The following is a 13,062-nucleotide window of genomic DNA, read 5'->3' as shown; positions in this document are numbered from 1 at the left end:
GATGCCATTTTTAGGAATTTAAACATGAAATTACTCCATTATTCCCAATAGTGAGGATGAAAACTGAGGTTATACTTTATCCCTCCTCCCCTTCCATTCTAGTCTCAGACTCCCAGCTAGGTATATCTTTCAATTAATTCCCTTCCCTAAGGACACCCAGTAATAAACACCAAACCCACATATCAATTAGTGAACACCAAAAACCCATATAAAGCCATGTAGATGCATATGCACAGATAAACTCCCCTCCTCCTTCCAGGCACATAAATGCCTTAAATCATTCTCTGCAGTTTCCTAGGAACCACACTCCAGATGTGGTGTTTAAGAGTGAATGTGGCTAACGTTTATTAGACTTGAACTGTATTGTGGGTAATTGTCCAGTAATAACCTTTGGTAAATTATATGAAGCCTTTACTTTACTTAACAGGGAAGGCAGGCTCCCCAAACTCTAATATTATCATCATTCAAGATAATGAGCAACACAAACCATTCTATTACCAATCTAAAAGCAATAAATGTCAAAGTAAAGAACTATGCAATATTCTGGCCTGGAAGAACAAAGGACAAAAGTAATGATAATGCCTTTTTATATTTGCAGTCTATTATATCATGCATAACAAATGACCCTGTAATTGTAGACATTGTTTTTTCAACAGGTTCAACAGGGAAAATGCTGGGGGTGGAAAGGGAGTGTTCTGAACGCTGCCCTGAAAAATGCTGTAGGCCTGGTATACTGGAATGCCTGATGATTTATTTGAATTTTATCCTGCTGGATTATTCTGAAGCTGTTTTGTTTAGCACCACAGACATCTGGTGCAGTGTGACACCAAATCCTTGCAGCACCGATGGCTTTTCCAGTGGCGTGGTGACAGCGCCAGCCCTCCTCTGACATGAGCAATAGCAGGAGCAAGAATGCCATTTCAAACACAGCTGATTGATTTATGGAGGTTTCTCATTTGGGCATTTACAGACCATTCAGAGGTCACACAGTGTTTGGGCTGTAATCCATTCCATAATCCATTCATGATGAGCTGCTACAAATAGAGGGGCTCTGTGCCTACTGCTCAGCATGTGGTGCTATAGTTCAGGTGCTTCTGGGTTTCTAGAGTGACTTCACTTTGGGCTATCCTGGTTTCATTTTCTTTTTAAACAAAACCACGAGCTTTTTGATGAGCATTCAGAACAATTTTTTAAAAGCTGGGGGAATAAAATTGCCAGAAAGTCAGGAAGTCAATGGCACAGCTACCATTGAGTAAAAGTAGGATAGTTCTGACTTTCTTGCACTTTATATTCATTGCCTATTTTGAGAAAAGCATTTTAACAAAAAAAATGCTGTCTCTTAGCTCACACACACTTCATGCCAGTGTGCCTGCAAAGGAAACCATTCACTAAAAGAGATATTTAAATGGCTCTACTCTCTGTGGTTGAAAGAACTGATTGGTGCAGCTTTGATGAAGACAATTAGCACATGGGGCAATTATCCTTTAGATCTCATTCACCAACATGCAGAGCCAAATTCTGATACCAGGTACCAGGTCTGAAGTAAATTCATCCATCCTGCTTTCTACACTTGTGGACATGATGAGAAGATTTGGCTGAAAAGGGAAATATTGAGAGTTCTTGTTCAAGAAATGAAGCCTTTGGTGCTTTCTATGGGGCTTCTATGACTTCTTTGGGCAAGGTGTAAAATATGATGTTAAACTGAACTAACCTTGCTTGTATTTCCCTTATTAAGCTGGTTTAACAAGTTGCCTTTGTTTTATTGTTGTTCATAGGGTCACATAACCACCTCAAAATTGCATCTGCTGTATTTGTCAGAGGGAAAACAGGCCCCAAGAACAAAGCTGTAAAATTTAGGTTATTTGTACTGCTGCTGAAGAGAAGTGACAGGAAAAAACCAAGAAGCAAGCAGATATTTTACATAACTTCTTTTTCTCAAGGAAAACAAATGATGAAACTTCTCAATATTTGCATTTTCCCCATCAGCATACATCCCAAAGCTGTCAACGAGTGGCAGGGGGTGGCAGTGCCTGTCACATCTCTGCTTTTGGAAAAGATCAGAGCCCTGATGGCACAGCCACACTGCAGTTTCCATGGCAGATCTCAGGCAAGATATTCCCCAGGAGAGTTTTTGATATCACCATTTTTCAGGTGAGTTCCATGGTGATGATCACAGCTTGTGTTGTGTTTTATTTTTCTCCTTCTTCCCCGTATCTAAATGTGTGTTATGCATTTATCTCCACGTTCATCTGTTTCTGTTTGTCTGCAGCTCTATCTGGTAGCATCTGTGAGTGGTAGTTTTGTATAATAACATGAATATAAGTGAAATCAACAGTTGGGTTTCAGGGCTGTGTTCAGCAAGAAGTGGAGTTTTGGATGACTCCAACCATGGATTGACTGCTGGTGTGTGAAGAGAGATTTGGTTAAACAATTCTAGATATCAAGATTATCGTCCTCTTTTCCTGGGATAACGCAGAAAAAAAACTTAGCTCCTTTCAGTCTGTAAAAAAAAGTGATCATATTTCCCACAGAATTGTATTTTGGCTCACTGTGCCCCATCCCAAATGGCATTTGGTTGCTTATCAAGACTTTGTCAAGTTCAGAAGCAGTTCAGGAAAGAACATATGTGAACCCACCCTCAGAGAAAAGTGTAAATGTTAATGCTGCCACTGAGCTGGGAGCAAGATAAGTGACAATGTCCAAGATAGTCAGAAGAAAATAATTAGATAAATTGCTATGAAATTACTTATACATTAAGTTTTAATTCCCAAACTGAGCGGGAGGCCACAGGAATGTCCCAAGTATCAGTCTAAGGCAGAAGTGCAATCACAAAGGTTTATTACAAATGGATTATGTACCTTGGCATGGTGGAGAGATTTAGATCTACCTAAAAAAGTTTGGATACAGGCCGGCACCAAATCCAGCACCTGGGCGCCCACCATGTGCTGTGATCTGTTCAGTGCTCCTCCACCAGCAATGAAAATCTGGAAATTTGCAGAAGACTTGAAATAAATTGAAGAAAGCCCAGAGAAGCTGCCCAATGAGCTGCTTTGCCTATCTCACCCTCAGGTAAATGGCAATGGAGAGTACTTTTAATGGCATTTTGCACATTAATGGAGGGCTCTGAGGTATTTTCTGCACCTTGGAGATGGAGAGCACGTGTTAGAAGGGATTTGCGTGGAATAACAGTGCAGGGTCTTGTGGGACTTCCATGATTTCAAATAATCTCGTTGCATATATTCTGGAAGGAAGTGCTAATTAAAAGTGTAAAAGAACATATGTGGTATTTGTGAAGCTGCTATCCAAAGCTCTATTGCTGCATCTGTTCTGCATTGCAATTGGTCACAGTTAAATAGAAATAAGATATCTGAGCTCTGCAATTCTAAAACTGCAAATCCCTCCCCCACAAAAAAGCAGGCACAATGCACCTGTAATGCAGAAGTGGGAAAAGTAAAATATCAGCCCATAAGCAGAATGTAGGGGTTCATTCTATTCCAGTGTTACTAAAATTTATTACAAGAAGTTAGTAAATAAAGAGAATCTTATTAGTGGAAAACCACTATTAATATTAGGGAAAAAGAAGTATGAAATAAAGGGGATTTTTCTGTGTTGGTTTTGTGACTTGTGGCCCATCTTACATCTTAACCTAGAACTTATGGTGGTACAATGATTTTCTATGGCATCCAAAATCAGTGCTCTCCTCTGATCTACACAGGAGCCACAGGAGTAGAAATGAGGATAAAATCCAATGTAAAAGTGGTACAGCATTTTCTTAATGGCTGCTCATAGTTTTGAAATATGAAAGGACAGTAATGCTGATTTTTTTTTTAAATTTTATTTTAGCCCTTTAATTGCTCTATATTTACTGTGGGTTTGACATCAAATCTTGGTGCTTAATTTTGCTTGTAGGATTCCCTCTTTCTGAATCTTTTATTTATGAAAAAAATTATTTTGTACATCAGGAAGACAGGGAATTCTACCACAGATGTGACCCAGGCTTCCGGGAAAACAGGTGATGTTCCCAGAAAGTGCCTGAATTTCCCATTTCCAGTACATTTTATCACTAGATAGTCTTCCAGTCCCATGTACATGAAATACACTGTAAAACTCCTAAACAAATAGATGGGAAAGTACCTATTAAATAGTTTTTTTTAATTAATGTGTAATTAGCACTAAATGTGCCTGATATTATCTTCTTTTCAGCTATTATTAGAGTCTTATGGGATGCTCCTCCTCAATAATGTTCCAGAGCCCTATACTTAACAATTAGAGCTGGGTAAATTATTCATCCCAAACAATATTTATCATAAATTTATGCTCTCCATTTCCTGGAAGAGCACCATTTGTTTTTATCCTAATTGGGTAGGACAGCCTGCTGCTTTCCAAGGGCTCTCAGTTTTGGGGTTACAAGGTCCACCTACGAATTTTTACCCCAAGTCTTTTGTTTTCCCTCAGAGATGATGGGGGATTTTACTCCTCGTTATTTGCCTGGTAACTGCTGAAGCAAAGGAGACATTTCTGAAGGTGTGACCTTTCTCTAGAGGAAATATCTTATTTCAGAGCAGCTCCCAGCAAATTGATTTGTCATTCATACACAGTTGTGGTTCACTGGTGCTGTTTTGTTCTGGGCCAACCAAGCCTCATGAATATTATTCACTGTGGTCTGAGCACCTCCTTTTGAGGTCAGCCAAGCTTTTTTTGGCTCAGAATGTGTGTAAACTCATCTGAGCTGAGCTGTTAGGAGGTGTTAATGTGGTGTGGCAGCTTGCCTGCTGAATCCCATGGGGTGGGAAGCTGTGGCTTTCTCTGGATCCACTCGTGCGCGCAGTTGAGTTCTGGGCTTCAGAACGAGCTGTGATTTATCCCTGGAGTCAGCTCAGCTCCCCTCAGCCACTTGTTCCTCCCCACAGGGATGGGGCAGAGAACTCCAAGGGTAAAAGGGAGAGAATTTGTGAATTGGGATCAGGACAACCTAATAACTAAAGCAAAGCAAAGGAATTCATTCATCTTCCCATGGTTCAGCCATCCCCAGGAGAACAGGGCTCCCTCCCATGGAATGGGCTGTTCGGATCAAGATTGCCAAGCTCTGAACATCATCTCTCTCTTCTTCCTCCAGCTTTTGTTGCTCAGAAAGGTCTGGGGTATCCCTGTGGTCATTTGGGGTCAGCTGTGCTGGCAGGATGGTGTGAGGAACAGAAAAAGCCTCGTTGCTGTGTGAGCAATAACTAAAACACCACAAATCCAAACACAGCCCCACACAAGTTACCAGAAAGAGAAAACATCCTTCTCTCGTTCTTGTTCTGCTCAGTAATGCTCATTTCTGACCTTGTGGTGCAGTTTTAGTGGTTGGTCATTGTCTTTCCTCTTTGTTTTTTGGTATGGCAGGGGTTTCAAACCAGAGGAATTTCTGGGGGTTGATTCCATGGTGCCTGCAGGGAAGTTACTCTTGCGCTCAAGCCGTGAATCTCGAGCGTTCTCTCAAATAAAAGGAAAATGAGATTTCCTTAGAGAGGAGATGACAAAGTCCCAGCTTTTGTGTTTGTACACATAAATTTACAGTAAGAGTGTAGTGTAGTTTAAACTGTTAAAATACACAGAGTATTGTAAAGGAAATAGAAAGAACCAAGTGTTTAAGAAAATTGCTCTGTGGTGGGGGCTGATTGTATTCCCCTGAGTTGTGAATAGATTTTTTTTTTTTCAGCTATCTTTGCAGAATATCACAAAGTAGGTCTGAAATGGTTTTTGGTACTGATAAAAGTATAGGGATTTTTTTTTTAATTATCTTATGTGAAATCCATGTAAATTTTTCAGCTTATGTATCTTTCCTAATCATCCATTTCTTGCATCAAAACTCTCAATTGCCAAAAAGCGAAGCAAGCTAGTCTGACATTTTCATTTATGTATGCATTTTGTTTTATTCAAAAATTTATATAAATTATTTTGATGTAAATATGAATTTTTCTGGGATTTGTTTGGCTGGTTTGCATTTGTATTGTTTTCCCCTTATCTAGCAAAGACCAAGATACTAAGTGAAGGGTAAATAGATTCTTAACATAAAAAAAAATTAATAAAAAGGAAAATATATCTGATTCTTTACAGGACTGCTTTACTCCAGGCAATTCGAGTAAAATGGATAAAATGCATTCTGACTGCAGTTAGGAATTCCCTCATCTGTCAGAATGTAAGTTATCTGTCTTCAAAACTTTATTTCTCTTTTTCAGATATTCTTTCTCTCCTTCATCCTAACTCCTTCCATTGCCTTAAGAAAAAAATCCTCTCAAGTGCTTAGGAAACTATATTTCCTGAGAAATTACAAGTTCTCCTTGGTTCCTCTTTCTGTTTTCTTTATTAAACTATTTAAAATAAATATTTTATCTGAAATGTAAAGAATAAGAAATGGGGAAGATATGACCCAGTTTCCTTCTTCTTCTTCCGAGGTATTTTCAGTAATTCTTAAGAGGATTTCCTCAAATGTCCTTTCCAGTATTCTGCTTTCCTTCCCATGGTATCTTTTGTTTTAATATTTATGAAGGACCTGGAGCTGGGGGAGATGTGGCTCTGTCACTTCCTGGGATGAGAGGAGCTCAGTGCAAGGAAGAGCATTTCTCTCAGAAGGCAGAAATAGAGTCAGTGGGAGGATTAAGGGAGTCTTTCAGAGCCACTAAAATCTTCCTTTTCTGGAAACACAAAAAATTAGATATCGTGAAGTAGAATACTTCAAGTTCAGAAGGCAGTTTGTCAGATCTTCTCACATGCCCTCCTACATTTCTCAGATTTTACCCAAATAGTTCTGATTTTTTTTTAAATGGAAATTGAAGTTGGGAAAAAAGATAGTAAAAGCATGTTTATATTTAACAAGGTCTAGTGATTTCAACCACCTCTCATTTAATTACAGGCATCCATCTGACTCAATGGACCTTTGTTCACAGGACATTTATACTGGTCCTGGACAGAGATTTCATTTGCTTCTCACATGAATTTTAAATATTTTCAAGTACTGAAGTTATCTTCAAAATATTCAATTTTTCATTTGTTGTAGTGGTACCATTTATAGTAATTTTGTTTATCACTACCTAAACAGCTTTTTATTTCTTTCAAGTTTGTTAAAATCTTAAGAATATCATCAGTTACCTTATCCTAATTTAAGTTATAAAAGGAATTAGAGTTCTAATTACCTTAAAGCAGTTTGGAAGAGGAAAGACAGATTTCACCTTAGCAGAAGGCAGTTGGCATTTCTGACAAAATGTAGAATTTATATTTAATTTAATTTTCCTTTTTTAATGGAGCTTTAATAAAAAGAACATATATTTATTTGTTAACTTAGGCCCTCACCTTGAAAATAATTTGCCTTGGCAAGTTTGCTTCAAAGTGCAAGAAAAATGGATGTGATGTAAGGTTTGTGCTCCTCTCCTGAAGCTTCCCCACTGTTCAGTGTTTCAACCACAGAAATTCATTTCTTGCAGGCTCAGTAGTGGCTTCAAAAATGAGAAGTGCTGACAAACAGAGCATCTTTACAGACAATGACAAGCTCTGTTTGAAGCCAGCAGCATTTGGGGCTTATTTTTTTTTTCTTTTTTTCCCCTTTTAAATGCAGGTACTGAAGTTTAGTGTAGTGCTGAGTGAAATCTGACATGTGACATCCGTGTCGGAATTTCTGCTGTATGAAGAATTTACCCTTAGTCCATGGTCTTTGCCAGACCATCACAGCCCTGAGGAGAAGTGGGTATAATAATTAGCAAGGCTTAATTTGTCACTGAGACTTTTTTGGCTGTTTGAACTTAATAAGTCCAAATTTTTTCTGTTGTTGTTTAAAAGGAAATTTCTGAGCCTTCCGTAAATAAAATGTCAGCTTCTGATCACTGGTGCACAGTGAAACCAGTTTATTTTTCAGCTTCAGTATTCTCTGGAGCCTGACTGATTCTTATATTGCTTTTCGGCCTGAACATGGGTTCCATTTTCCCAGATGAAAACCTGATCCCCCTTTCTTCATGGAGCTCTGGACACATTTGAAGAGAAAATGTCATTTTGTGCCTGCTGGAGGTGTGATGGGATCAGAGACATCAATGCTAAACTGCAGTGTAAGAATTGATAAATTCAGTAATCTCATGGATACTTTTGGCTTTGTGATTGGGTTGGTTTTGCTGTAGAGCAAGGGCAGGTGTGCCTTGAGGGGTTGTGTTGTTTTACAGAGAAATGTCCTGTCTAAAGGGAACTGGGAGCGCTTGTGACTTTTAGATGCATCTCTCTAGAAATTAAATGGTTGTTCCAGCATATTGCATCCTTTAGAAATGGTAATTATAGTTAATTTTTTTGGGGTGAATTTTTTTCAGCCAGTGGAAGATACAGTAACCTCTGTCCCTGTGTATGAAGTACTGAGAATTTAGTTCTAAGAGCAATAAACCCAGGGCTGGTTTGAGTTGTAAAAACACAAGCTGAGAAGCACTGACTTCACTGTGAGGAAGTTAAATAGAAAAAGTTCAGCTCCATCTCACCTAAAGTTTGTACTTCCTGCATTACCCCAAATAACCTTGCCAGCATTATGATTTTTTTTTAACCTTCTCTTTCTAAGGCCTTAACAATATATAAAATAAACACCAGCAATAGCCTTCGCTGCATTTTCCAAAGGGAATTTTGTTACAAATTTTTGTCTGTGTTTTCTTGACCTCTTGAGTACTTTTTAAGCTGTTTTGGGATGTAATTTGTCCTCTCTTGAGTCTGCTATTCACCTCCAAATCACAGTGGCTGTTCTTCTCCTCATGTCCTGACACAAAGGAGGCACCAGGGTGTCTCTGCAGCCTGGGCAGACCGTCAGCCACTTGGGAAAAATCCTGTTGGCTCAGCTCCAGCCTGCTGAGAGCCAAGGAGGCTGATGGCATTCACCCTGAGACAGAAACCACTGCCTTTCTGAGTGGGAGACTACAAGAAATTCCTGTATGTATAATACAGGGGGTATCAATGCATATACTAATCTACAAACCTATATATTTTTATATTTAAATATATATATATATATTTAAATATATATTCAAGTATATATATATTTAAATATATATAAATATATTTGAATATACATTTATTTATTCAGGACATTTGAATTTGAATGAATGTCTCAATTTAGACATCTACACATGTTTAGAAATGCCCGTCTTATGCTCTGAATTCCCGTCCCCTTTTTGACCTTCTCATCTCTCTCTTTATCCCTTTATCCATAATTTTCTCTCTTTTATGCCCAGTCTACACTACAACCCTCCTTTCCTCCCTACAGTTTCTTCCTCTGCCCATTTTGGTCCCAACTAGGCCTCACTGTGAGCATTTTCTCCCCCTCCTTCCCAGCACACCCTGTTCCATGCCACATTTAAAGGATTTTTGTAGGATGAGGCTCTGTGCACTTCCATGCATGCTGGCCTTCTGTACAAGCGGCAGCTTTGATTCTATTTCCATCATTGACAAAGTAACATCAATGATTTCGAGACTTCCAATTATATCAGAGATGTCTGGTTCTTCAACCTTTCTGCTTGAAGTGCTGATTCACTTGACTTTTTGTCCTTTTTCCTTCACCTTTCTAGCATTTCACTCGTTATATTTGTTAACTCTTTTACTGATTTTTCTCTTCATTCTTCACTGAAGCATTGGGTAATCCTAGTTGATAAAATATCCAAAATCGTGGTCACCAGAGAGCAGAGATCAGTGCCTGGCCCTCCTCTTCCTCTCACTGTGATGAGATCTCCCCTCAGTCTCCTCCTCTCCAGGCTGAACACACCAAGTGACCTCAGCACATAGATATTAATGTAAAAAAGAAATTTACCATCAAAAGGAACATCTCCTGCTTTTATATATTCTGCTTCTCTGCTTTGTTATTGCAACAGCTTTTCCTTATCATCCGGGAACTCTTATTATAATGAAAACTGGAAAAAAATTAAAGCAAATATTTTGCTTGAAAATGAGTTTCTGTATGTGCACACAAATCTAATTGATAAGCTCTGGGATTAATTTCTGTAATTGCAAAGGTGTGTTTTGCAAAAGAAAAATCTTTACTGCTATCTTGATAGTATGTTCCTGTAGCGATACAAAACTCTAAAAGAGCAAAAATTGTAATTTAATTTTTTTTTTTTGTTATTAAAGCATAAGGCATTAAACTGCTTTTTTGGTTCATTTGGGGTTTTTTTAGTAGGCTAACATAGATTAGAGAGAAAAAAAATGCAGTAGGAAATCCTCTCAAAGTACTAAAAGACAGGGGTACATTGCATAATGTCAGGTCTTATTTTGTGATTACAGAAAATAATTTTTTATTAGCATGGTTTTCTGAAGTTTTTCTCCCATAAGTGTGTGTAGTTGGATCAGTAAACTCTGATCCCATCTGCTGTTTTATCACTATTGTCACACACAGGCAGTTAAAACATCCCTCAGACAGAAATATGACAAATTGCATGTAAGCTTTTGAATGTGGCAGTCTGTAACTGGCTGCTAGCCAAAAATTTGCTTTAAATCTCATCAGTAGCTGAACACCTAGATAATATACTTAGATGATATAATTTCTTACTCTGCTTTATTTCTTCACATATTTCACATACAATTCAGCTCAATGCATCTTTGAAGAAAGATATTTTTTTTTTTTAATTGACCTCCTTTTGGAAATGCAGAGTTTCTAAATCTTTAGCCCTTAAGCTCAGCACATATTTCACTTTCACATGAAGTGGAGCAAGCCTCCATGAGAAACTTCCCCGACTTAAAAACAGAGTTAGCAGAATGTGCATTTTCACAGGGCTAATTAATCCTTACACCTCCTTGCACTGAAGAGCCAGCAAGCAAAATTTTCCCTAAGTAGTGGAATGATGATGCAATTTGATATAAATATTATCACATGTAGCATATGTATTAATGTTGATGATTGTAAAAAGTAAATTCACTTTTCTGTCAATCTTACAAATTCTCATTATAGTAGAGAATATTAAAGCTACTTTGCACTGCTTTTTCTCACAGTTTATCACAGACTTTGTTTTTCAGCCTGGTCCAGTGGGAGCTGTCCCTGCCCATGGCAGAGGGGTTGGAACTGGATCGTTAAGATTCCTTCCAACACAGGACAATCTAAGATGATTCTATGAAGTTTTGTAATAATTCTGCTTTATAAAGGTCTTTCAGATGTCTTGTTTCCCATTTTTTCATATGCAGGCTCTCTGCTCAACCCATCAAGAGAGGAAAGAATTTTCCTCTTAGGTGTCATCCCCAACGTTTACAGTGTGTCCAAAGGTAGGAATTAATTTGCTTTAGGAATTAAAAAAGTTATAAGTAAATTTTGCTGTTCAGAAAATTCCATTTCTACAACCTGAATGTTGTAGTTTTCAGTTCTGTACTTTCTGACAGCATTACAAATTTTTCCTGAGGTAGGACTTTGCAAGCCTGTCTACACTTCTCTGGTGTATTTTGGAATCATCAAATTTATGATATAAATAGTCGTGTTTAAGAGAAAGATCACCAATATTTAGATAGTCCTAAAATATAATATTAAATAGAAAACACATGAATAATGAATGCACCCTTTAGATTAAAAGTTCTTTTGGGTGTATTACTAGTGAACAAGAGATAACCTGTGCAATACGAGGCACAACTCTTATGCTTTCCCTGAAGATTAATTAGCTTTGTAGCATATTAATCAAACAATTTAGGGAGAAAAATCTGAACATATATTCCTGTGTGGTTCTCAGACATCTCATTTGTTTAATGGAGCCGTTTGGATAATTAAGATCAGTAACAGTAATTTAGCTAAAGTGAAATCTTTAAAGATTAGCTGGCAATTTACTTGTGTTTGTCTCAGATTTTTTTCTTTTTTTTGGTCTTGTTTTTCTCCCTGGTCATTTATATACATAACTTGGTAGTTTAAAAAAACTACTCTTCTGCAGCAAAGGAAATACCCATTTATATTGATAAAAATATTCTAGATTGTTTGTATTCAAGAAGGCCCCACAGAACAAGTAGATAAGAGGAGGTCCTGTTTTGATTTTGGAAAATCTGCCTTGTTTGTCTTCACTTTCATCCCCAAAAATCCAGAATTTTTATCAGTGCTTAACTGTGCTTAGGTGAAAATCTATCCTCCTTTACACTTTTTTTTGTGCTGTAGGAGGAGAAGAGTGCTTTAAAAAATTAAATGAAAATGATTCTGCAGTGATTTCATTTAAATGAAGTTACTTGCATTACTTGTGGGAATGAAATGTTGTAAGCTTGATCTTTCCAACCAGAAGATTATGCCTGACTAATATTAGAAGATTTGAAAACTGTGTGAAAATGTTCTGTGTGAATTGAACATTAAAATTAAATTGAAATGTGTGATTTCACTATTTGCTAAAATAAAATGCACGAACAGTCTAATAACTAATATCTTAGAAATGTTTGTACTAAGCATCTTTGACACTTCAATGAGATGATTGAAAAAGCCCCTGCTGTTTGAAGTATGGCACATTAATAAATTAGAGAGAATAAAAAGTATTACAGTTCATATAATGCACTATTCAGGCACACTCTGGTATTACATTGCTGCCTTCATCATTCAAAATTAGGAAACAGACCTTGCAAGGTGCGAATTCGAGGCAATATATGCAAATCTGTTATTCTAGTTCAAAAATTCAGCAGCTATTCAAGCTAATGGATCCATAAAAACTCCATAAAAGTCCATATTATCTCGAGGTTTGCTGCTGCAATTCTGTTTATTTGAACAGAAGTGCTTTTAGTGGTCTGCTGGTAAATATGTTGTACCCAGCTGTTTGTTTGCCTTTCCAAGGTGGAGGAGTTGTTTGCACTGTTACAGAGAAGAAATGGAAATTGTGGAATACTTCAGGCAAATTGTCATGTTATGCCAGAAGATTTTGCACCTGTTAGATATCAGAATGTGCAATCTTTACACCAATACTGCTAAATAATTTAATTTAGTGCTAGGAGTGGTGACTGTCTGGGTAGATTTCTCTGGGGCTTTTATTCATGGTAGTCACTTTTTCCCAAGCCGCAATAAGTGCTGGCAGGATCAGTGTTTTGTATTTTAAGCCCAGTGTGACTCAGGTGGGATATTGGGCA

General features: G+C 37.6%; 2 long non-coding RNA genes across 2 annotated transcripts in view; both read left to right on the top strand.

Annotated features, from left to right (window-relative positions):
- The window catches only part of LOC141726490 (uncharacterized), an 84,098-nt gene extending 81,942 nt beyond the window's left edge, over nucleotides 1-2,156 (top strand). The window contains exon 3 of the long non-coding RNA XR_012577695.1: nucleotides 1,987-2,156. This is a non-coding gene — a long non-coding RNA (uncharacterized LOC141726490). The remainder of the gene's footprint in view (nucleotides 1-1,986) is intronic.
- A 5,145-nt stretch (nucleotides 2,157-7,301) lies between these two features.
- LOC113459823 (uncharacterized) overlaps nucleotides 7,302-13,062 on the top strand; it is a 66,770-nt gene continuing 61,009 nt past the window's right edge. Inside the window, exons 1-3 of the long non-coding RNA XR_012577693.1 lie at nucleotides 7,302-7,719; nucleotides 7,964-8,078; nucleotides 11,170-11,247. This is a non-coding gene — a long non-coding RNA (uncharacterized LOC113459823). The remainder of the gene's footprint in view (nucleotides 7,720-7,963; nucleotides 8,079-11,169; nucleotides 11,248-13,062) is intronic.

Source organism: Zonotrichia albicollis, chromosome 2 (assembly GCF_047830755.1).
Source record: "Zonotrichia albicollis isolate bZonAlb1 chromosome 2, bZonAlb1.hap1, whole genome shotgun sequence".
Lineage (NCBI taxonomy): Eukaryota > Metazoa > Chordata > Aves > Passeriformes > Passerellidae > Zonotrichia > Zonotrichia albicollis.
This window is presented reverse-complemented; position numbering and strand designations above follow the sequence as displayed.